The 23,116-nt window shown below is 43.2% G+C and overlaps 1 protein-coding gene and 1 pseudogene across 1 annotated transcript in view; both read right to left on the bottom strand.

Annotated features, from left to right (window-relative positions):
- The window catches only part of WWOX (WW domain containing oxidoreductase), a 1,140,828-nt gene that overhangs the window by 366,933 nt on the left and 750,779 nt on the right, over positions 1-23,116 (bottom strand). The gene's annotated exons all lie outside the window — the stretch shown is intronic.
- Positions 21,176-22,421, bottom strand: LOC105511927 (annotated as a pseudogene).

Genomic DNA, 23,116 nt, shown 5'->3' with positions numbered 1-23,116 from the left:
ATGAGTGTGTAAATCCTCTTACAGTGCCAAAAGGTAAGAAAGTGCTCAAAAACGAATGAGGCATGTCAAAAGGGTGTGGGAATCTGCTTGAAAGACCTCCTATGGGCCAAAGCTGGAACAATGTGAGCAACAAAATATATCACAATACTGTTGTGTTAGGACCTACAGGATAAAATAAATATTCACGTGCCCGTACCAATATAAATGGAGAAGAAGAAACAGCCTTCCACATAGAAGAATTCCAACCAGTAAATAGAAGCCATGAGAGAAAGACAATATCAACCATGAGAAGACCACAATATGATTCATTGCAGGCAAGACCCCCAGACAGATGCTAAAATTAAAGGATGAAAATTTGACACGTAGTCCCAAACGACCTCCCCCAAGATATTTATTAATTACAAAGGTAAAAAATGATCCTTTACAGTGGAGAAATCCAGCAGATAGCACTTTAACCAAGAGGTCAAGGTTAACATCACTAGTAGTAAGATACTTTCACATTATACATCCTCCGAGTTGATGGCCAAAGAAAGGCACATCACTTATGTATATTTCTCCCAAAAAATGCAGCACCTCATTCTAATCAAGAGAACATATCAGACAAACCCAAATTAGGGGCATTCTACAAAATAATTGACCAGGACTCTTCAAAAGTTTCAAGGTCATTAAAAACATAACACATGAAAAACTGTCCCAGACCAGAAGGGACTGGAGAGATATGACAATAAGTGCCAGGATGTACCTGGTTGTAAAAGATGGAAGAGGACACACCGTCAAATCCAAATAAAGTCTGTTGGTCAGTTATAGTCTGAGTTTAGTTAATAGCATCACACCAAGGTTAATTTCTCAGTGTTGAAAAATGTATCATGTTAGTATTAGGGGAAGCTGGGTGAAGAGTACATGGGAAATCTTTGCAGTATTTTTTTATGACTTTTCTGTAAGCCAACATTTATTTCAAAATTTAAACATTACAACAAACAAACCAACCAACCTTTCCCAAGGTCCCACAGCTCCTGATGACTAAGTCTGAATTCGTATCCACTTCTGCCAGATTCCAAAGTCCATGCTTTCCCTCCTGTGCAGTGTCTCCCGCATCCACGCTACCATCTTAGAATTGGTTCAGACTGGACTAGGCCACCCCTTCCAAATGAATTACTTTATGGGAAAAACTGGTGGCACAATGAGACATAAACCCATCTACCTTAAATGGGGAAAATGAGGCACAGGCTCATTAAAATGGACGTGGAGAATATTCACTCCCATATTCACTGTCAGCTCCATGTCTTAAGTGCCCAGATAGATATGCCAGCTTGTAATGTTGTTTCTTGATTCCATTAAATTAGTACAGGACTACATATCTCAACCTTCAACCATTTTGTCACTTAAAATGAGTGTCTGGAAGGCCATCCTTCCGGAAATATTAGTTACCTTGTCCATTACTTACTTAATCATAGCTCGGAGTTATTTTTTGCCTTGTGGAGGCTGACTATAAATTATGGACTATTACGCAGCAAAGCCACACTTAGTAAATTATATGGCATTGGGAAACCCTTGCTTTGGGGGGAAAATTACACATTTCTTTAAAAATACGTTTTATAAAATATTATGTTAAGCCTATAAAACAAAATCCATGAGCATACTTTGTGGCCTTAAGGACATATTTGACAGTTGACACCAGTTTCCAGGCTGCTCCTAAACAGGGTTTGGAATGGAAAACTTCTCATTTGAATTCATGACAGAATGGCCGTGGTCTGTGAATTTCTACATGCAGACAGATACGAGGAAAGGCTAGAAACCTTGTTGGTCTTCGTCCATGATGCAGTAAATAAATTAGCCATGCAGCCTTAAGTTTCATTTTGAGCCGTAATAGCAGACTAATAGGCAGTATTTTTTCACAGTTATGAATGGATTCCATTTTTTTTTTTTTTTTTAAAGAGCAGTCCATAGAAGTACTTTGGTATTTGATTAAAAAAAAAAAAAAAAAAAGACAGCAAGATAAAACAGTGCATGAATGCAGGGCTATTAAATAGGAGGAGACAACGACCCTTTGGAATGAAGGTTTTTCATTTGTCTGTAGCTTTTCCAAGCGCTTCACTGGGCTGTGTTCGCATGGCTGGAGACAGCCTTTCAGGCTGGCCAAGGAAGTTAAGACTTCCTGCCTCAATAAGCCAGTCTTTGTTGTTCTGTCAGGGCCAAAGATCCAGAGAGTCAGCCACCACTAGCTCTGGCCACTCTGGTGTATGGTCAGTCCCTGGTGAGCTGGAGTGAGGTCACTGGGTCAGCTTACAGGGTGACGTTGCTAGACTATGCCCCAGCCAACTCTGGCCAGGGAGAAATAAATATAAAAGACTCAAGAAGGAGGACGGCATTGGGGTTTCCAGATGAATCTTGTAAGGCAGCCAGTTGCCCAGCTTAAAAGTCTGCAAAATCTTTCTTTAAAAACGTATGTTTTAATTTGAGGATATTAATTGCACAGAAATTATTTGACTGTATGATTTATAACCCCGCCAGAATTCTGCGGTCTTTCCCTCCATATGTGCTGTTGCCATTTTCCCTTTTGTATACCTATCATTTCCCATTGTTTATCTTCCCTGATTGATGTTCGGGCTCAGTATGTTTTCTATTATGAGATTCATAATTATCACTGGTAATAGAGAAGGCTTTCCTATTATCTTCAGTGAGACTGCCCAAATTATTCATTGTAGCCCACTGGTACCACACGGCAGGAAAATAAGAATTTATTTCCCGTCCCAGGCATATGGTAGATAAGAGGATGTATTTATTTCTCCATGTTTCAAAAGGATTAAGCTTTGAAAAAATAAATATCACTTAGGCTGTCAGTAAGCAGAACTTTATGGTTCTGAGTTTAGAGGGCCTCTCTTGGGCTAAGAATAGCACATCTAAACTCTGGTTTCAAAAAGAGGGGAAGGTATGGAGATGGGGAATCACTTACAGTTTTACTTGGCTAAATAAACAAATGCGATAGATTTCAACCACGATACCGGTCTACAAGGCACCCAGCATCACCTTAGACCTCCACGTTAAATAACGCACCAGCTTATTTATAAAAATGTTACCAAATTCCAGCAGTCTTTAACCCGTGGCTATTCTCAGAGCATGTTGAATACATCATCTGGGTTTTGCCTAATTACACATAATTAGGAAATGTAATTACGCTTTTCGGTGTTGCTCTGCCATTAGGAACCAAGTGGACAGCTGAAACGCTACCAAGGATGCAGCGCTTCAGAGAAAACAAATTAAACATATGAGCCAACCTCTAAAAATAGGGATTGTGCTGAAGGTTAGTAAATCAAACTTATTTAAAAAAACATAATAAATTGCTGTTGGCTCTGGCTAAATATGTGATGCAACAGTTATGCTGGCTGTCTTTGTATTGGGGACTTACTTAATGATACATTATTTGCATCCGTGCTGAGCCAGGGAGAGGGAATGAATTATTTTGCTCCTCAATGACTGTGATTTGCTCACTTTCTCATATATTTATGCCTTTTTATTTTTACTTCCTCCTTTACACTGGATCCCTGCTCTAGCCAAGGAAGTGATTTCCAATTATTCTGTGTGAAAGAATCACAACACTTCATTCGTGGGTTTGTTGCATATGGAGGGTGCTGATGCCCAAAGCTTAGGCAAAGCTGACAGTGATCTCATCCCCTGAGCTCGGCATTCACATCTTAGAAGCACAGGAAGGGGCGACTGGGCTGTATAAGTCAACAAAACAGGCACCACAATAATCAACGTTTTCCAGATTGGGTTGAACATGACACTGACCTAGGTGGCTTTACCACCCCAACAACTAAGAATTTCGCAGGTCGGTAAATACAAAGATCGCATTCTTTAGAGGTACAAACTCATGAAGGATCTGGAACTGGAAGCTTTCTATGTTCTTTGCTTTTGTGTTTATTGAATTTTCCTCTTCTAGGACAGTGGCTGACAGTAATAAAGTCACACACTCCATTAAATGCACTATTTATGGAAACATTTCTACCATGCCAAAAAAAAAAAAAAAAAATTAACAAGAGAAGTGATTGCCAAAAGCAAAGACCCAAACATTAGTGCAATGTTTGCAACACTTACAGTAAAATAGCCAGCCCTGTTAACAAACATCCTCTCCACCTGCCAGTCCTGCAAAGTGTGCCTGTATTTTTCTACATGAGATTCCTTACCATACTTCTTACTTTTTTCTAGAGGGTATATCTTAAGTCTATCGTCATCCCCCCTTGTATTCTATTTTTATTTTGATTTGAGACAGGGTCTCTCTCTCACCCCAGGGTGGTGTGCCGTGGCGTGATCTTGGATCACTGCAACCTCTGCCTCCTGGGCTCAAGCGATTCTGCCACCTCAGCCTCCTGAGTAGCTGCAGCTATAGGTATGAGTTGATTTTTTAATTTTTGTAGAAATGGGGTCTCACCATGTTTCCCTGGATGGTGTCAAACTCCTGAGCTCCAGAGATCCACCCGCCATCGCCTCTCAAAGTGCTGGGATTACATGCATAAGCCAGCATGCCCAACTCCTCTTGTATTCTATGTACACTGTTTCCAGTAATTTTAGATCCTTTCCCACTCATTTTCAACTTTTTGTTTTTTTCTTTTTTGAAACAGAGTGTCACTCTGTCACCCAGGCTGAAGTAAAGTAGTGTGATCCTAGCTCACCATAGCCACACACGTCCAGGCTCAAGCAATTCTCCCATCTTGGCTTCCCAAGCAGCTCAGACTACAGGTGTGCACCACCAAGCCCAGCTAATTTAAATTTTTTTTTTTTATTTTAGACATGGGGTCTGGCTATGTTGCCCAGACTGGTCTCAAATTCTTGGCCTCAAGTGATCTTCCTGCCTCAGCCTCTAAAAGAGCTGGGATTACAGGAGTGAGCCACTGCACCCAACCCATTATGAATTTTGCCTTCCTCCCCTTCAAGTGCTTCATTGCTGAATCTGTTGAGAATGAACTCCTCCTGGATTACTTTATGAGACACATTGCTGATCTCTCTAATCTCAGTTCAAAACACACTTCCACAAAGGCACCCACTCAGTTCAGATCTTCCTGGTCACCTTGAAGGGGAGACGCCGATTACTATTCACCTTTACAGTGTATCTCTTATATCCCTTCCCTTCAAGAGAATAGTTGGATGTCCCACACATCTGCCAGCTCTGCCCGGTGCATTAATTAGATTAGGATACTCAAGTCCAGCAATCCAAGACCCTCCTTTCAACAGAAATATTTTATAACCCCTTACCAAGGTCCTGAAATGAAATTCATGAATAACACAATCTACCCACACACATAATTAGCAAAAGTAATATGTCATAATTATAAAAATTTTTTAAAGAAAATATAATTGATGATAAATGCATTTTCAAAGGTAACTGCTCTGACAGGAGTATATCAGAAGCCCATAATGAAATGGTCAAATGTTTGTAGCTACTTACAGGTTTGGATTCAAGAAACATAAGACAAAAATTCACCAGAATTTTGTTAACGTATTCTCACGATACTTAACATTTTGAAAGCAGCGTTACATATATTTTAATACAGACATATTGGTAAACCAACTCTGAAAATTACAAAATGAAAACTGAAACAATCATCCTGATTAGTAGCATCTGCCAATTTCCATGGTGTAAATATTCTCACCATGGTCAGTTTCAAGCTACCAACATGGTATCACCGAATGCAGATTCTGGAAGCAATAGGCAAAATCTGCTCTCATGAGCTGCTCGCTGGGGGCAGCTCTAGCACACAACTATTTAATCCCCGTGAATACAAACAGCTAATTATGTAGACAGATCACATGTTATGGCGACTCAAATATTATGAGCAGCGCCTCATGATGTTTCAAGACCGTATTGAGACTTTCGTGAAGATTTGAACAAAACACCACACAATCTTCCCTTGATTTAGAAGGCCCCTGCATTTCTGGAAGACTCGGTGCATGTTGTGTATCTGTGTAAGCACAGTGAATTCTGGGGTCAGATCACTGCAAACAAGTTTTTTACCGAAATGAATGTCCAGGGGCACAGGTGTATGTGACCAGGACGTGGGCAGTTCTTTGTTATATCGGACTGCCTATGGCATCACAGGATGGACCCGTGGACCCCACCTAAGCACCAAAGGCAATCAAAATGCCTTCCCAAATTTCCAAAATGCCCCCTCCACTGGCATTAGTCCTGCTATTGAGAACTACATCTAGATGTTTGCTGCTCAAAGTGTGCTACCTACAACAATAAGACAGGCATCCCCTGGGAGATCAGCAACTTCTAAGAGACACAGACCACAAATATATACACACCTGCTATGTACCCACAATTTTCTTGGAAAAAATCCACATATATACACATATATACACATATTTACATATATACGTTTTTATATATACATATTTATATATATATGTACATACACACCTACTAGGTACCCACAAAAATTAAATTAAAAAAGGAAACAAAGCCTCTCAGGCCCCATCTAGACCTACTGAATCAGAATCCAAATTTAACAAGATCCCTGGGTGATTACTGAGCACATCACAGGTGGAACAACTACTGGAGTCGACAGTGAGTTTTAAGACTTACCAACTGTGTAAGAATACTGCTTAATGCTGACATAAACAATGCAAAATAAACCACTGGCTCTGTAGACACTACGTAATAAGCCTCCCTTACAGTGGAATCATGCCACGCCATCGCTCCTCTTCATTATAACCGTGCTGCAGAGGCATGAGGACTTTTGCATCGACTGTGGGCCTACTGAATTTGTCAACCACAGACGTAGGGTGTCCTTAGCAGGCCTCATGCCTCCTCTCCCTGATCTCACACAAGAATCGCTCTTCAAAACTAGAACAAGACATGAAAGAAATCAAGGCGCAAAGAGGTTCAGGACTTTGTTCAGTGTCACAGAGTCAAGAACGTGTACAGTTAGGACTAGTGATGCTAATTCTTTTACATTAAAAAATTATTCCATGAGTATACACTGAGGGTCAACTGCGAGGCACTGTCCGCAAAGGGTTTCTCCCATCCCATAATAACTTATTTTGCATACAACTTCGTGCAAAGCATGTTCTCATGTGCTAATTCATTTGATCTTTCAACACCCAGTAACTTGTTAACTCTACTGAAAGATGAAGAAATTGTGGCTTAGAAAAGGGAATGGAGGATCAGAAAAATGAAGCAACTTGCTCAAGTCACTAGAAAATGTAGGATTTGTGCACTCACCTGCCTGGAGGCTTCGCTAGTGCCTGGGGTTGGGAGGTCACTGGAAACAAAAGCACTTGGAGAAGTATCTCTAGAGGATGATGAGATGGTTTGGGGAGCTGGGTTCTTCAAGCCTTCTCCTGACCCATTCCTCAGTCCCAGTTTATCATCACCAACCAAGCATGTCACTCGGTAGGAACATAACCAGGGATGTATTTTCCAAATCAGATATGCCCTCCAGCGTAAGCTTATTCTACCCCCTCCCCACCCTCCATAACAGTAAGAACTTCAAGAAATTAAAATGAGAAAATAAATATGCGCTGACAGTCTGGGATGCAGTTCAATTCACAGACATAAGTAATATTTATTGCAAAATATTAACACCTATTAGCATGAGGAAGGGAAAAAACAAGAAGTCACAGCCCTGTCCATAAAATGCATCCATTCTGAATCCACAGTAATCCACATGGGTTCCTAGAAAGGGGATCTTGTTGCTGTCTTTTGTCAAAATCAATAGCAAACCAACAAGTTTCAGCACAGCCTTTGGACCTCTCTGAGGACATGCAAAGGTTGGATATTACCAAGCCAGGGAATAGTTAGATGTAATTACATTCTAAAACCTCTCCATTTTATATCGAGGAACAGAAGAGAGAGATTGGAAGGGAGGAAGAGAAAATATATCGAAATAGAAGAGGTGACTCTCTCTGGGTGGTGGGCTCATGGGTGATTTGAATTTACTTGTTGATTTTTCCCCCCAAATGTTGAGCAGTTCTTTGATTTTAATGACAGTTTTTATTTTTGAGATAAGTGTAGATTTGCATGCAGTTGTAAGAAATAATATAGCAATCTCACGTGCCCTTGATCCAGTTTCCCCCAAAGGTGGTATCTCAAAAAACTCTAGTACGATTTCACAACCAGGAAATTGACACTGAGACAGTCAAGATGCAGAACGTTTCCCTCTATACCAGGATCCTCCACCTGCTGTTTTATATCCACTCTGGTTCCCACTTACCCCCAACTCCTCTCCAATCCCTGGCAATCACTCATCTGTTTCCTTTTCTCTTTTTTTTGAGACGGAGTACCACTCTGTTGCCCAGACTGGAGTATAGTGGCATGATCTTAGCTCACTGCAACCTCTGCCTCCCAGGTTCAAGCAATTCTCCTGTCTCAGCCTCCTGAGTTGCTGGGATTACAGGTGTGTGCCACTACGCCCAGTAACTTTTTGTATTTTTAGTAGAGACAGGTTCTCTACTGTTGCTGGCAACAGCCCTTCAATAATTCACTACCTTGATCAGGCTGGTCTCTAACCCCTGACCTCAGGCGACCCACCCGTTCGGCCTCCTGAAGTGCTGGGATTACAGGAGTGAGCCACCATGCCCGGCCATCTGTTTTCTATTTTTATAATTTTGTAATTTCAAGAACGTTATGTAAATGGAATCCTATCACATGTAATCTTTTAGGATTGGCTTTTTCACTCTTTTATAGTTCTTTTGCAGCCAAAGAAAATATTCTTATTGTGTATATATGTAAGTTTCAACATTTTAAGATGCAATTGTGTCTAATGACACAATGCACTGTGTCAAATGCATTGTCTCTAATGACACAATGTTCTCTAAGAATCAACATGTAGGAGTACCTAAAGTCTCCTCTGAAGTCAGCTCTTTGACCCTCCAGCGTGTGGGTAGCTTTTCTGTCCTTTCCTTCCTGAGCGCTGTCCTCACCCTGACTCACTGTCACTCTGCAACGCCATGGCCCAACTACCCTGCCTTTTTCTGATGCTCGCTTTGCTTCCTGGGAATGACCAAGGCACAGCCCTCCGTGTATCCTGCTTTGCACACCTCTGCTTCACCACCACCCACCACGACCTGAAAAGTTACCTTCCAGTGTGCAGCCTGACAGAATTGAACAAGGAGGCTCTTAAGCTACAAGTCTTTCCCACAACCCCAGAGACAAAGCAGAAAGCACACGGCCAGGATGGGCTCCTGGCCTCTAACTGTGCCAGTCTTTCTCAAAATGATAATAGCCTTGGGAGAGGAAGAGACCTTTGGAGAAACCTTTGGAACAACACACAGTAAATTTACTCATTCAAGCTTTCTGTGCCCTTGAGCAGGTAGGTCCCTGGGACTCTGTTTCCTCATCTGTAAAATGGGGACAATACTACTTACCTCTATATTTATTGATATTTCTACACAGGATGACTATGAAAATTAACTAAAATAATAAATATAAGATTCCTAACCCCACGCCCAAATCTAGGAAGTACAGATACATGGTAGCTATTGTTATTACAAATTACCAAATCAAAGTAACAAATATAAATTCCCCTTGGATGTCTAATCACTCAATCTTTGTCAATCCCTCTTTCTTGCTATATAATACAAAATATTTGGTTCACCAATAAATGGTTTCTACGTAAGAACTACGCAGATGCTTCACTAAGAGGTCTGTATTAAATCTTCAATCTTGCATTGCTAGAAAATAAAAAAATAAAAAAATAAAGCATATCACTCCTGAGAAGTGCTCAGGCTTTGAGTGATGTCAAAGGCCTTTGAACAAGCCTTATAAGTGACATCCATATTTGTCCATTTTTGACTTAAATTGCTTTTGGTTCAACCACTGCCGTGAATTGCCTTGATGCAATATCATACAGAATGACACAAAACACAGAGGAAGAAGCAAGTTGCTGGGCGAGGATTAGGGAATAAAGGAGTCACTGCCTCGTTCACTTCTCTAAGTGTTGGAAGAAATGAAAATGAAACTCGCATTGAAAGGTAATCTCTATGAACCGTGATAAGAGCAAGTGACATTTTACATAGCTGAAGTCTTCTGGTTCAGCCTAGCACTTATAATAAAAGCCATTTACATGCAGCTAACCATTTTTTTAAGTTTCCACCTGCTATTTTTCTTTTCTCTTCTTTTTCTCCTTCTTCTTCTCCCCCCTCCCTAAGTAGCAAAGTGCCATCTGCAATTCTGGAACTTCTCGTTAACATAATCTGGGCTCTGGTTTCCATTGTGTGGGATGAAGAAGCGGCTTCTATGTTCTAGAGAACAACCTCCACTCTCCCTGTTTCTCTCTTCTGCTGCACTTGACCTTCCATCTCTCATCTTTTGCTGCCAACCTCTGACTCTGAAAAAAAAAAAAAAGTTCTTGGCAAAAGCCCATCTACTACTTGGCCCCCTCTGCTAAGAAATTCTGTTTCATCTCAGTCCTGTGATTAGGAATCCAAACCACAGGGGCTTTCGGTGTACAGAATAATTAAGGAGCTCAGAAATTAGGTCAGAAATCCTGGGGTCCAGCCTCATCTCTGCCACTTACCGGATGCCTGATATTAAGTGAGCTGCTACAGGATTTCTGCATGCCATTTTATACACCCAGCAAATGGCCTAATGCCACCCACCTCAAAGATGGTAGCAAGAATTGAATGAGGTACTATATTTGCAAGCCCTGGTATAGTGCAGGGACTGAGGAAGGCTCATTCTCTTTCCTCCCAAATGACATAGATGACTTATTAAATGTGGCAAGGGGCAGAAGTGTCTGAAAGTACCAATGTGAGATCCTACTAGAAGAGTGGATGCCGCCCTTCAGGTGGGTCCACAGTAGTATGTCCTTGCAGAAATAAGTTTCAGGAGTGTTCAACCCCAGGGAAACCACTGTCAAAATCACAAAGATGGCCTCCTGTCTCTGCCGGGGCCACTGGCTTTGCAAATGGAGCACAGGGTTTTAGCTCCCCATGTGACCCTGCCAGTTGTCCATCCCTAGGCCATAGCGGTACAAATTTCCAAGGAGTCCTCCCTGGATTGCACATCAGTGTGCTATTAGTCTGTGAAAAGGAAGAGTAAATCTAAGTGTTACAAAAAGATGCATGTTAACCACTGTTGTTCCTCATACCCTTACAAAGAAGAGGCCTGGCGGTATATATAGATCTCTCCATTTTCACGTGTGCACACAAGGTCACTTTCTCAAGGAATCAATAGAACAATCTGAATACACAATTTTCATGTCACTGTGTGTTTTGGAGTTGAAATGCATTGAAGGGAAAAAGAATAACGAGGCTTTGAAGAAGTGGCAGCTTAGGTAGTAACGTAATTTTATATTTCCTTGTAGTTAGTCTCAAATATATCTGAGGATACAATTCAGAGCTCTGCTTACATAAAAAGTCAGAAACAAAAAAATAAATATGTTGAATTCTGATTTGAATTGTTCCTGTTTTTCTACCAAAAGAAGTCGAAGACATTTTTCTAGATGTCTGTTAGCAATATTTTGGCATCACATTTGTTGTTGTTGCTGTTGTTATTTTTGTTTCTCCCTCGATCTTATCACAGGTTGAGTCTCAGAACTGCTGTGTGTTCTTAGGCAAGTCACGTTGCATCTCTGTTTCCTACTCTATAAAAACGCATTCATAATAACTGGTCTAGCCAATGGGACTGCTATAAGGTCTGATATCAATATGTGTGTGAACAACTGTGTGAAACTTCTTAAGTGCTGACTGTGTGATTTCAAGGGTATTCAGTGTAACTCCACCTTCTCTTTCTTTAACACACAACTGCTCCACTAACATGCTCATGGGCACTCGTAACATTGAAGGAATAGTTCCCTTTTAAAGTCATTTTTGTTGCTGGCCCCTTTAAGAGGATTTGACCATTATCGACATGTGGGTTTAAAGCCTCTACTTACTACTAGAATATTTTGCACAACGCTTTGAATGCTGTAGCTAAAGGGATAAAAGCTACAGACTAAAATATTAAATAATCTCGGTAGGTGAACAGATTTTACTAGAATGCTGGCACTTGTTTTCTAGGTAGTAAGAAGGCCACTACAATAATGACAGCCAATGTCGGATAATGACAAAAGCAAGGCTTTCGGGGTGAGATACACTGGATGCAAGCCTATATATTAGCCTAAGATCCTTGGGCTTCATTTTTGGAGCTTCTCCCTCCTCCTCTGTCAAATGGGCACATTAATACTCTCCAACCCCCTTAAAAATTCGAGAGGAAATTGAACAAAAAAAAGACTGGAAATGAAGCCTGTAGAACACTCAGCACAGTGTCTGGATCCCGACAGCCCTTCAGTAATTATGAACTGCTAATATGATTGCTCAGACTAAGGCGGTATGCATTATTATTACAAATAGTCATTATTATAATGTTGTGATAAATAATCATTAAAAACTAAAGCTTCATATTTATATATTGCATATTTTATTTTGGTTCTGGGTAAGCTAATATAATGATTTGACATACGCAAAATCCTGAAGTTAGCCTTCCTCGTTGTCTGTATCCCTCTGTACCCGAATCTATAAATTATCTCTGCAATGTACAAAATCTTTATTCTGTTAAGAAGTCAGTGGAATGTTTATGAAAAATCAAGAATTCCCGGAACCCTGTCTCCATCTGCAACCAACTACGCTGTACTTTCCGATCATCGGCAACAGGGATTTTACATTGCGGACCCCTGTCCTTGCTGCCAGCCTTCAGACCTTGTTTACAGAACTCCTGAGGATACACTTTTCTCATTTACTACGTTTCTTTGGATGGCAACCTATACACCTCTCAATAAATTTTGGTTTACCTAGGAGCTGACGGGCACAGAAACCTAGATTCAATTTGTGCCGATTTATGAGACACATGCACGACAATCCTGGAAACTTTCCTGTAGCTCACTTTATAAATTAACCCCTTATTTAAATATTCTGCAGACTTAGCACAGGGCAGCGTTCGGTGGAGACGTGATCCCAGATCACCCTTTTGGGCCTCCCCGTGTTTGCTACCAGAACACATGGGCCCTGTTCAGCACAAACAATGCAAATTTACAAGATTTATGAGAAGAAGGGAATGTTCCTATCCCGTTGTTATTCAGGCCACAGCATCGCTGGTCTTAACAGGCTCCATACTGCTCAGTTCCAGACATTCAACAGCTGGACTTGGGATGCATGTGTAAGCAGTGTTCTGATTTGACTGATGGCTTCACTCATTCACTCATTCACTCATTCAGCTGAAATGTTCCAAATGCTTAACAAATGCAAGACACTAAGGCTGAAGCCAAAGGGATACAACACAGAATGAGACACAATCCTCGGCCTCAACGAACTTATATTCCACTGGGAGACACAGCGCCTGTATGGTACGATAGAACACTCATGAAATGCATAAGCCAGCAAACCTTGGCTAGAAGCCTGCACTTGCTTGTGAGCTGTGCGACTCTGGTAATTTACCGAACCCTCTTATGCCTCAGTTTCCTCATCAGCAAAATGGATGCAGTCACACCCAGTTTCACAGAGGATGCATTGAGGTAACAGCATTCAGTAAACTGCTGTGAAATCTCTAAGCACCACACAGATACTCAAGATTCTTACACACGTCAGTAATGCACAAGAGCAAGGAACATGCGTGCAGTAAATTAACAAACGAAAGACTAGGAAAAATCAGATACAAGCACCATCAGCCTACGGGGGTGATGATAAAAGAGTGTCCTCACTGCATGTTGCAGGTATTGTAACCCAATTTTCTGAACTCATAGAAGAGGACAATGATGAGGAAGGAGAATAGAAGGCAGGAGGAGGAGGAAAAGATGGTCAGGCCATTAAGTAAACATGAGAACAAGAGCCACATTGGAGAAACAAGCTGTATGCAGGAAAGAGTGCAAGCTGAGGAATGGTATAAACAAAGAAAGAGTTTATCATTCCAGTGCTTTGAGAGGATGAGGTAAGAGGATTGCTTGAAGCCAGGAGGTCAAGACCAGACTGGACAAAAAAGCAAGCAAGCCCCATCTCTACAAAAAAATAGCCAAAATTAACCAAGCACAGTAGTGCACGCCTGTAGTCCCAGCTACTCGGGGGGCTGAGGCTGGAGGATCGCTTGAGCCCAGGAGTTGGTGGCTGCAGTGATCTGTGATTGCACCACCGCACTACAGCCTGGGCAAAAGAGCAAGATCGTGTCTTAAAAAAGAAAAAAAAAAAAAAAAGATCAAGAGAAAAGGCTGAGCCTGGCCACTTTGCTTTTCTATATCCCACCAACCGATAACACCAACGGGGACCTAGGACATTGTCCAAATGGCAGCAATGCTTTAAAGAAAGCTTCTTACTTTCAGAGAGAAAAATAAATAGAACTGCTTGGGCTCAAGAGTCACTGCTGAAATAATTATAAATGGATGTCATCTGTCTTTGGGTGAAGTTCTTTAATGAATATGACAGAGCAAGCTCGAGCTTCCCACTCTAAGGCATCTCCTCCTGCTGGCCTCTACGCTCCACCATGACACAGGATTCCCTTGTGTTGTCCATTCTCTAATCGCAATCCCTCCTGAGAGGGCTGCCTTAGGACATGGATTCATACTAGCAGGGTGACGACTTCTATAATCCAAGAAGGAGACATTTTCCCATACTCCATGCCACCGCCAATAGCCGAACCAGTGAAGTGAGCAGGTGTTAGGAGAGTCAGAGTGGGTGGAGTGGCAGAGTGTGGTGGTCTTAGGATATGCCCACAAGTTCGTTGATAGACCTCCCTTCCAACGGTGGAGCCAGGCTCCCCTCCCCTAAGTATGGTCTTTACTGGTGTACTTCCAATCGATAGAATGTAGCTAAAGGGACAGTGCATGATGTCTAAGCAGGGGGCTTAAAAGGCCATGCCACATCTTCCTCACACTCTCTCCGAGATCAGTCACTCTGTGGGAGGCCAGATGCCGTATTGTGAGGCTGCTCAAGATGCTGTACAGAGAGGCCCCCACGGTAAAGAACTGAGGCCTCCTGCCGACAGCCCCATCTCTGAGCCCCTTGGGCATGAGACCTCCCCTTCAGTCAAGGATTCTCAGCCTGCAGCCCCAGCCAAAGGTTGCTGGCAACTTCAGAAGAGACCCTGAGCTAGAACCACTCAGCTAAGCCGCTCTCTAATTCCTGACCCACAGAAACGATGAGATTCTAAGTGCTTACATTTTGGGGTAATTTGTTAGGCAGCAATGGATAACTGTTGCAGATACCTAGGTGGTGAGTTAGTGGACACAGGCAAAAGTGACAAGAGCAACACAGGTATAGCTACCACCAAAAGCGAGGAAAGAGGAAGGGTATTTGAGAAAATTACAGAGGTCACCAATATGAAAACCTGCCAAGGATGTTCTCCTCCCCCATATCTCCTAAGAGACTGCATTCTAGCTCGGCTTGACATGCAGTGCTACAGACAGATGCTCATTAAAAGCTTCTGGAGGCCACAGTTGTAATCATTATTTTCACTAGCATTGACTGAGTACTTATTGAATATCAGGGATTATGCTTTGTGCTTTACATAAATTATCTTACTTCTTCTTCTCAATGCCCCTCACAATGGAAATAGTATTATGATCACTCTTCCACAGATGAGAAAAACTCAAGAGGAGAAAGACTGAGTGACCCACCTAAGGACTTTCACCTAATCATCATGCAGTCTGCCTCCTGGTGTGTAGGTCACTGATGCTGGCTTTGTGCACCTGGGCATGGGCACCGGGGACTCCCATGTAGGGTACCAGTGTATACTCAAAGCCACAGGATAAACTCACTGCATCTCCCTAGAGCATCCATTTTATTCACTGCTAAGCAACTTAAGACATCATTTTTACACTTACATGAATACAGATATTTTGAGTGAAATGTAAACTTCCCCAGGAGCTTTTAGGATACATCTTGGAGGCTGGTCAGGGGCTACTTCAGGGGATATCAGTGCTCCAGGATCATAAGTGTATTCTTCGCTGAAAGCACTAGCTAAGACACAGCTTGTCAAGGGGGAAATGAGGGCTGGAGGGCAAATATGACCTCAAAAGTCATAGGGATGGTGCTCAGAGAGTCAGGGTGTTCAGCCCCCAAATTCTGATTGGTTCTCAGTTCTGCAAACCTCTCCAACAGCCAGGCTGTGACAGCTGCAAGGTCTGGGGGGCTTGGAACGAAGTCCCTTCTTCTCTTACACAATTCACTCCCAAAACATCACATTCTGTCCCTCCCCTTCCACTAGCATTGTGATTACTGCTGCATCATTAGTGCCCTTAAAAAGAACATGGTTTCCAAATCCTCCTAAACATGTTTGCAATGATTGCAATGGCCCTTTTGATAAATAATTGAAGAAGAGGCTCCTGACCTGGCGGCTATAGTGGGTGAGGATGGGGCTGTAGGAGGAGGAAGAAAAGGATGCTCTGCAAACGACAGAAATAGTCATTTACAGTGGCAAGGAGGTAAGGAACTCTCTGACTCCCAGGGGGCCCCGAGCTGCTCAGATGTTCCCTCCAATACAAGCTGATGCCATCCTGCTTGGCCAAATCGACCTGAACAGCCCAGAAAGCTGCACGGCCATACCTGTCAGCCTCAATCGGCACTGCAGAAATTTTGTTAGGAAAATAGATGTACTGAGATTCAATTTTTCGATTGTCTGAAGGCTTAATTTAGTGACCTTGGAAAATATCTCCTAGAGGTGAAAGAAGACGCTGGGAATCTGCTGGGGGGAAGGAGGCTTCCCCGGTAATGGGTAATTTGTTTACTCTAATTTTCAGGCCTCTTCAGGAAGCCATGAAAATAGTCAGATAGGTACTACCATTTCTTACAAAAAGTGGGGGAGGGGAGAGCCACAGAAAACAGTGAGAGAGACCCCCAGGCACACTGTACCACTTTCTCAAGAGCAGGTAGGCATTATGGTAATATGTACATATATGTATTACGTGTATATATATAAATATGCTTATTATGAAAATGTTAAACATACACAAATAGAAGACAATAGTAACCCTACGTACCTATCATTCAGACACAAACATTACTAGAATGTTAACATTGCTTCTTTCCTTTCTTCATCCTGTCTCTCCTCTTCTTTCTTCTTTCATTGTGGCAACTCTTGCTGCTGCTGTTGCAGAAGTATTTTGTTTATTTTTTAAATTTTTTATAGAGATGAGGGTCTCTGTATGTTGCCCAGGCTGGTCTTGAACTCCTGACACCTCTAGTGATCCTCCCACTTCAGACTCCCAAAGCACTGGGCTTACAGGTGGGAGTCACGTGTCTGGCCCCAGAGTATTTTAAAGCAAGCCCCAGACCTCATGTCATTTTTCCTCTGCTGAACGTATATGTCAGATGGTATTTGGAGGAGGCGGGGTTGCTCTGGTGCTCAACAGCTTTTCTCATTAATAAAACTGCTAGCAGGAGGGAGGAGCTCTGGAATTAGGAGTTCCAATTTTGGCTACAATCTGCAATTCCCATAGGATCTTGCAATACTCTGAACCTCTGGGTCTCAGTTTCCTTGGATTGGGGAGGATAATGACTCATAGACCTGTTGGGGGAACTGAACGAGACATGATTTTCTAAAATCCTTGGCACAGAACCTGGTACAGGCTAAGGGAAAGGGGTGATGATTGACTGACTGTGTCTTGGACACAGGATGAAACCACCAAAAATTAAAAGAAGGCAAAAAAAATTGTAGGTGTCAGCTTGACTGGGCCACAGGGTGCCCAGATATCTGAATAACCATTATTTCTGAGTGTGTGTCTGTGAGTGTGTCTGAGTGTGTTTCTGCATGAGACTAACCTTTGAATCGGTAGACTGCGTAAAACTGATTGCCCTGCCCTGTAGGGGTGGATCTCATCTAATCCGTTGAAGGCCCAAATAAAACAAAAGTCTGGGTAAGAGAATTTTCTCTCTTTGCCTGACTGTCTTCAACCTGGGACATTTGTCTTCCGCCTTTGGATGAGGTTTCTACCATAGGCCCTTCTGGGTCTCTAGATTACTGGCTACATTTCTTGGGACTTCTAGGCTTCCATAGTTGTGGGAGCCAATTTGACAGTTCCTAAAATCTCTGTCTATCTAGCTATCTGTCTGTCTGTCTCTCTCTCTCTTTCCATCCATCCATTCACCTATCCATCTTCCAGAGGGACCCTAACTTATGATGATTCTACTTATGATGTTTAGAGTTTATGATGGGGTGGAATGGCAAGGAGAAGGCCAAGGATTTAAATCCCAGCTTTGCCATTCATGGCTCTGTCACTTTGGCAAGTCCCTTTAACCACTGTAAGTTTTGATTACCTTATCTGTAAAAGGGGGAAAACTACTCTACATTTTAGGATTACATACAAGAAGGCAAATGGAATGCAGAAAACACTGTTCAAACGACAGTGGCCCGGGAGTCTCCATTACACATTACACATTACAGTTTCCAATCCAGCTGAGGCTAAAGGGCAATTACAAAAGAGAAATAGTAACTGCGCCCACTTTATAGGGATGGAGGACTAGACACAATATTGGCAACTAGAATTAATAAACGTTCCCTGCACATAATTGGCACACACATAATTAATAAAGGGCAGAGTGTGACGTTTTATACATAATGATAGATTATATCATGTTGATTATTAGGACATGTGTCTGATAGAATTTGGTACATAGTAGGACCTTAATAAGTATGATGTCTTGTTATTAATTAAATTATTACATATAATCATATCCTAATGACAATTAAAAATGCCCAGTGCAGTGCTGGACTTTAAATGATAGACACCCCATAGATACATGGCAGGAAACAGTAACACTGATCGTGATGACGGTGGTAGAATCCTGTACGTGGCCGTGTTGCCTAAATGTTGGTCCTAACCGTATCCCTTCTTCTCACTCACCTCCAGCCCAACCTCCTATTCTGCATCCCCCCGTTTTCACCTGGCCCCTGGATTAACACCCAGGTCCATCGAAGGCTCTTCTCTCTGGAGGCTGTGCTTTTACAGTCACTGTCTTTGCCACTGTGACACGGAGCAGAAGCCAGCTCTTGGAGTCCCCAGTCCCCAGCCCCCCGTGGGGCATTCAGATTAGATTAGCTGGCCTCTTTCCTACTGTCACTTGCTGCCTCCTGCAGTGTTGGCAGGGGTGTCATTAAGGCCTCACGGCCCGGGGAGCTATTAGACACACCAGGGCTCCCAGTTGCCAATGCCTGCAGCAATCTGCACCTCTTGACACCCAGCAGCTAATTTCCTTTCATAACCTGACAATTTCCACAGCAACTCTGTCCCCAATCATGTCAGCCAGCCTAGCCCCCTTACTCTGACTCCTACTGAGGAGGTGCAGTGTGCCTGGTTCCCATCCTGAAATAACAACACTGGCTGCTGGATCCGTATGTTTTCGTTGTTGTTGCTGTTTTTCTCTGAGATGGCATCTTGCTTGTCGCCCAGGCTGGAGTGTAGTGGCGCCATCTCGGCTTACTGCAACTGCTGCCTCCCAGGTTCAAGTGATTCTCCTGCCTCAGCCTCCCAAGCAGCTGGGATTATAGACATGCACCACCACGCCTTGCTTTTTTTTTTTTTTTTTTTTTTTTTTTTTTGTAGTGATGGAGTTTCACCATGTTGGCCAGGCTGGTCTCAAACTCCTGACCTCACGTGACCCACCGACCTTGGCCTCCCAAAGTGCTGGGATTACAGGCATGAGTCACCACACCCGGCCCCTTTTTCTCTTCGACCTCGCTCTTCCAGCTCCTTTCAACCCTGGGGTCTTCTTGCCAGAAAATGGGGCTGGAAATGTGTTAAGGAGAAACTTGGAGAACAGAGGACAGCCTTGGAGATTACACACCTGATCTGGAGCCACACAGACCCCAGCTCCATTTCCTCTGTGAGTTTATGTCACCGGGCCTTACTTTCCTCATCTGTAAAATGGTCAGCATCATCGTGCTTCCCTGCCACATGGTGCTTTGATGTCATCTGCGTGGAGCTCTGAGCACAGGGCCCAGCACTTGGCCAGTGAGCAATTAACGTCTGCTCTCACTGTCTTACAGGATCAGCATTCAGGTTTTCATTCATTTACCCTCTCACTTGATGTCTATGTACTTTGCAGTTGGGGAAACAGCTAAATTTGATTTAGCTCCCAGAGAAAGGGAGCCTGGAGTTCTGGAGAGGACAGCAGGTTTGTGCCCAGAGAAACCAGGGATCAAAGCTCTCTGGTTCCCTTGCACCATCTATACCATGTGGGGGCAGGAAAGCGATATGAGGAGGAAATCATCTAAACCCAGCTGGTTAGTCCTAAAGAGGGAAGGAAGAAACATATTCAAAAAATGGAATAGCTTGGTGTCCGGCCTGTAGTATGTGATCAATGAATACCACTTCTACTTACAGGGAAAGGGAGACTGAAGCAGAGGACAGCTAAGGAAATCCAGAATTGTCACACAGCTGGTGAGATGGGCGGCTGTGACTGTGACCTCATACCACCCCTCATACCTCACCACTGTGCTCTTATCGTGGGTCGAATGGTGGCCTCCAAAAAGGCAGTTCCATATTCAAATCCCCGCAACTTGTGAAGGCGAGTTTATTGGGAATCAGGTCTTTGCAGATGTAGTTAAGTTATGGATCTTGAGATGAGATCAGCCAGGAAGGCCCTAAATCCAAAGATAAGTGTCTTCATAGGAGAAAGGCAGAGGGAGATGTGAGGCACACAGGAAAGGAGAACAAAGGAGAAGAGGAGAAGGCCACGTGGCCTCAGAGTCTGGGACTGGAGTGATATGGTCACAAGCCCACAATCACCAGTAGCCACCAGAAACAAAAGCTGCCAGGAACAGATTCTTAGCTTGAGCCCCTGAAAGAAGCATAGCACTGCCTGGATGCTGGATGTCTGGCCTCCAGAACTGTGAGAGAATACATTTCTATCATTGATGATTTTTTTTTTTTTGAGACTGAGTTTCACTCTTGTTGCCCAGGCTGGAGTGCAATGGCACGATCTTGGCACACTGCAATGTCTGCCTCCTGGGTTCAAGTGATTCTCCTGCCTCAGTCTCCCAAGTAGCTGGGATTACAGGGCACACCTGGCTAATTTTTGTATTTTTAGTAGAGATGGGGTTTCACCATGTTGGCCAGACTGGTCTTAAACTCTTGACCTCAAGCGATCTGCCTGCCTTGACTCCCACAGTGCTGGGATTACAGGTATGCCCGGTTGTCTTTGTACAATATTTTATTAAATGTCTTTACAAAGTAACATCCAGACTCCAAATACAACTGCCAAGGAGAGCCCGTTATGCTATGGGGACTGGCTGGGGCACAGCAGGCGGCCCTGGCTTCCCACCCTTCTGTTCTGAGATGGGAGTGGTGGGCAGTATCTCATCTTTAGGTTCCATGATGGTCACGTGGTCAGGCAGAGGCTTCTTAGGGCCAGCCCTACCAGCTGGGTCCCAGGGCAGCATGATCTTCACCGTGATGCCCAGAACGCCTGTCCGAGCAGCACATGGCACACGGCAGCGCCAATGTACTAGTTAAAAGGGTCCCCGCTGGGGATCGTCAGGCTATCCACAAACTCATGGATTTGACCCTTTGTCCTCAGAGTCTCCCAGAAACCACAACTTGGCAGCCTTTGGCCCCCCATTCATGATAGGGGGGCCAAAGCCCACCTAAAACCTAAACTAAAACCTAAATTAAAACCACAGCCCACCATCGCAGGCCCTCCGCACGGCAAGCCCTCCTAGGAGTTTGTACTGCAGACTCTGCCTGGGCAATGGCTCGCAGACCTCTGGGGTTACCTTTTCAGCATAAAGCTCTACAACGCCCACTGGGACGCCAGATCTCTTCTGAACTACAGCAGTCAATGCCAGAATCCCCGGCCATTCTCACCAAGAACATTTTGTGTTCTGGTGGCTAAGACAATGGTTTCTGCCCTGATGGGTGTAACTTGAATCTGAGCTTCAGAGTAGCATCTTGAGCCAGCTCCTGAGTAAGAAACTGATTGCATTCAGCTTTGAAGATGCCGTCAGCGACTAACATCCTCTTCTTGGAAATTCGCGCTGCCATGATGCTGCCACACACCATCAAAAGGAAAGCAGATTGTGCCTTTCTTAGATCTCGCTAGAGCAAGTCAGGACAGTGCGGTAATATCAGGCTGCCCATGTAACAGACCTGGGTGGGAGTCAGCCCTGCCACTTGGTTGCTCTACGACCTTATGAAACTCACTTGACCTCCCTGAGTGCCAGCATCCTCATTTATAAAGTGGAGTTGTTCATGAGTGTTACCATTTTCCCCTAGCCTTGTAGGGTTTAGGGGATCGTGAGAGGGAATGCACAGAGCACTTTGTTTATGGCTACAACACTACCATTTTCTACTGCTACTATTACTACCAGGAATGAAAACAACAACAAATAAAAACAAAAGCAAGCCAAAAATTGCCCCCAAAGGAAAGGGATGTCGCTTCCTCTCTGTTCTGTTTCCACACAAAGTTGCCTAGGACCCTGATATGGCTTGGGTGTGTCTCCACCCAAATCTCAACTTGCATTGTATCTCCCAGAATTCCCACATGTTGTGGGAGGGACCCAGGGCCAGGTAACTCAATCATGGGGGCTGGTCCTTCCTGTGCTATCATCGTGATAGTGAATAAGTCTCACAAGATCTGACGGGCTTATCAGGGGTTTTTACTTTCCCTTCTTCCTCATTTTCTCTTGACGCTGCCATGTAAGAAGTGCCTTTCACCTCCTGCCATGATTCTGAGGCCTCCCCAGCCATGTGGGACTGTAAGTCCAATGAAACATCTTACTCTTCCCAGTCTCGGGTATGTCTTTATCAGCAGCATGAAAACAGACTAATACAGGCCCTGAAGTGCTTTGCTTGTTTCTCCCAAGCACCTAGGAAAGTATCTGACGTGTAACAAGTGCACTATACATACTGATTAGAGGAATGAATGAATGAATGGGGAAAACAGAGTTCTAGAGTCAATGGGCTAACCTTTGGGAGGAGCTTGGACTGAATCCAGTAAATCAACCAATCACACATTTGAGTCAATAACAATTTCACCATCATTGGTCATTATTAGAAAAACTTTCTATAGGCAAAATGAAGCATCTGAATGTCTCTATGTGTAAGAGTGGACTGTTTATAAAAACCAGAATGACAGTTATTTTTAACCTTTATATATTTCTAAAGATTGTTTAAAATCAAATGAATTTTTAAAAACTTTTATTTCAAGGTTTCAA

The sequence above is a fragment of the Colobus angolensis genome, unplaced genomic scaffold (assembly GCF_000951035.1).
Source record: "Colobus angolensis palliatus isolate OR3802 unplaced genomic scaffold, Cang.pa_1.0 Scaffold207, whole genome shotgun sequence".
Classification (NCBI taxonomy): Eukaryota; Metazoa; Chordata; class Mammalia; order Primates; family Cercopithecidae; genus Colobus; species Colobus angolensis.
The sequence above is the reverse complement of the archived record's forward strand: the minus strand, read 5'-3'. Positions and strand labels throughout refer to the sequence as shown.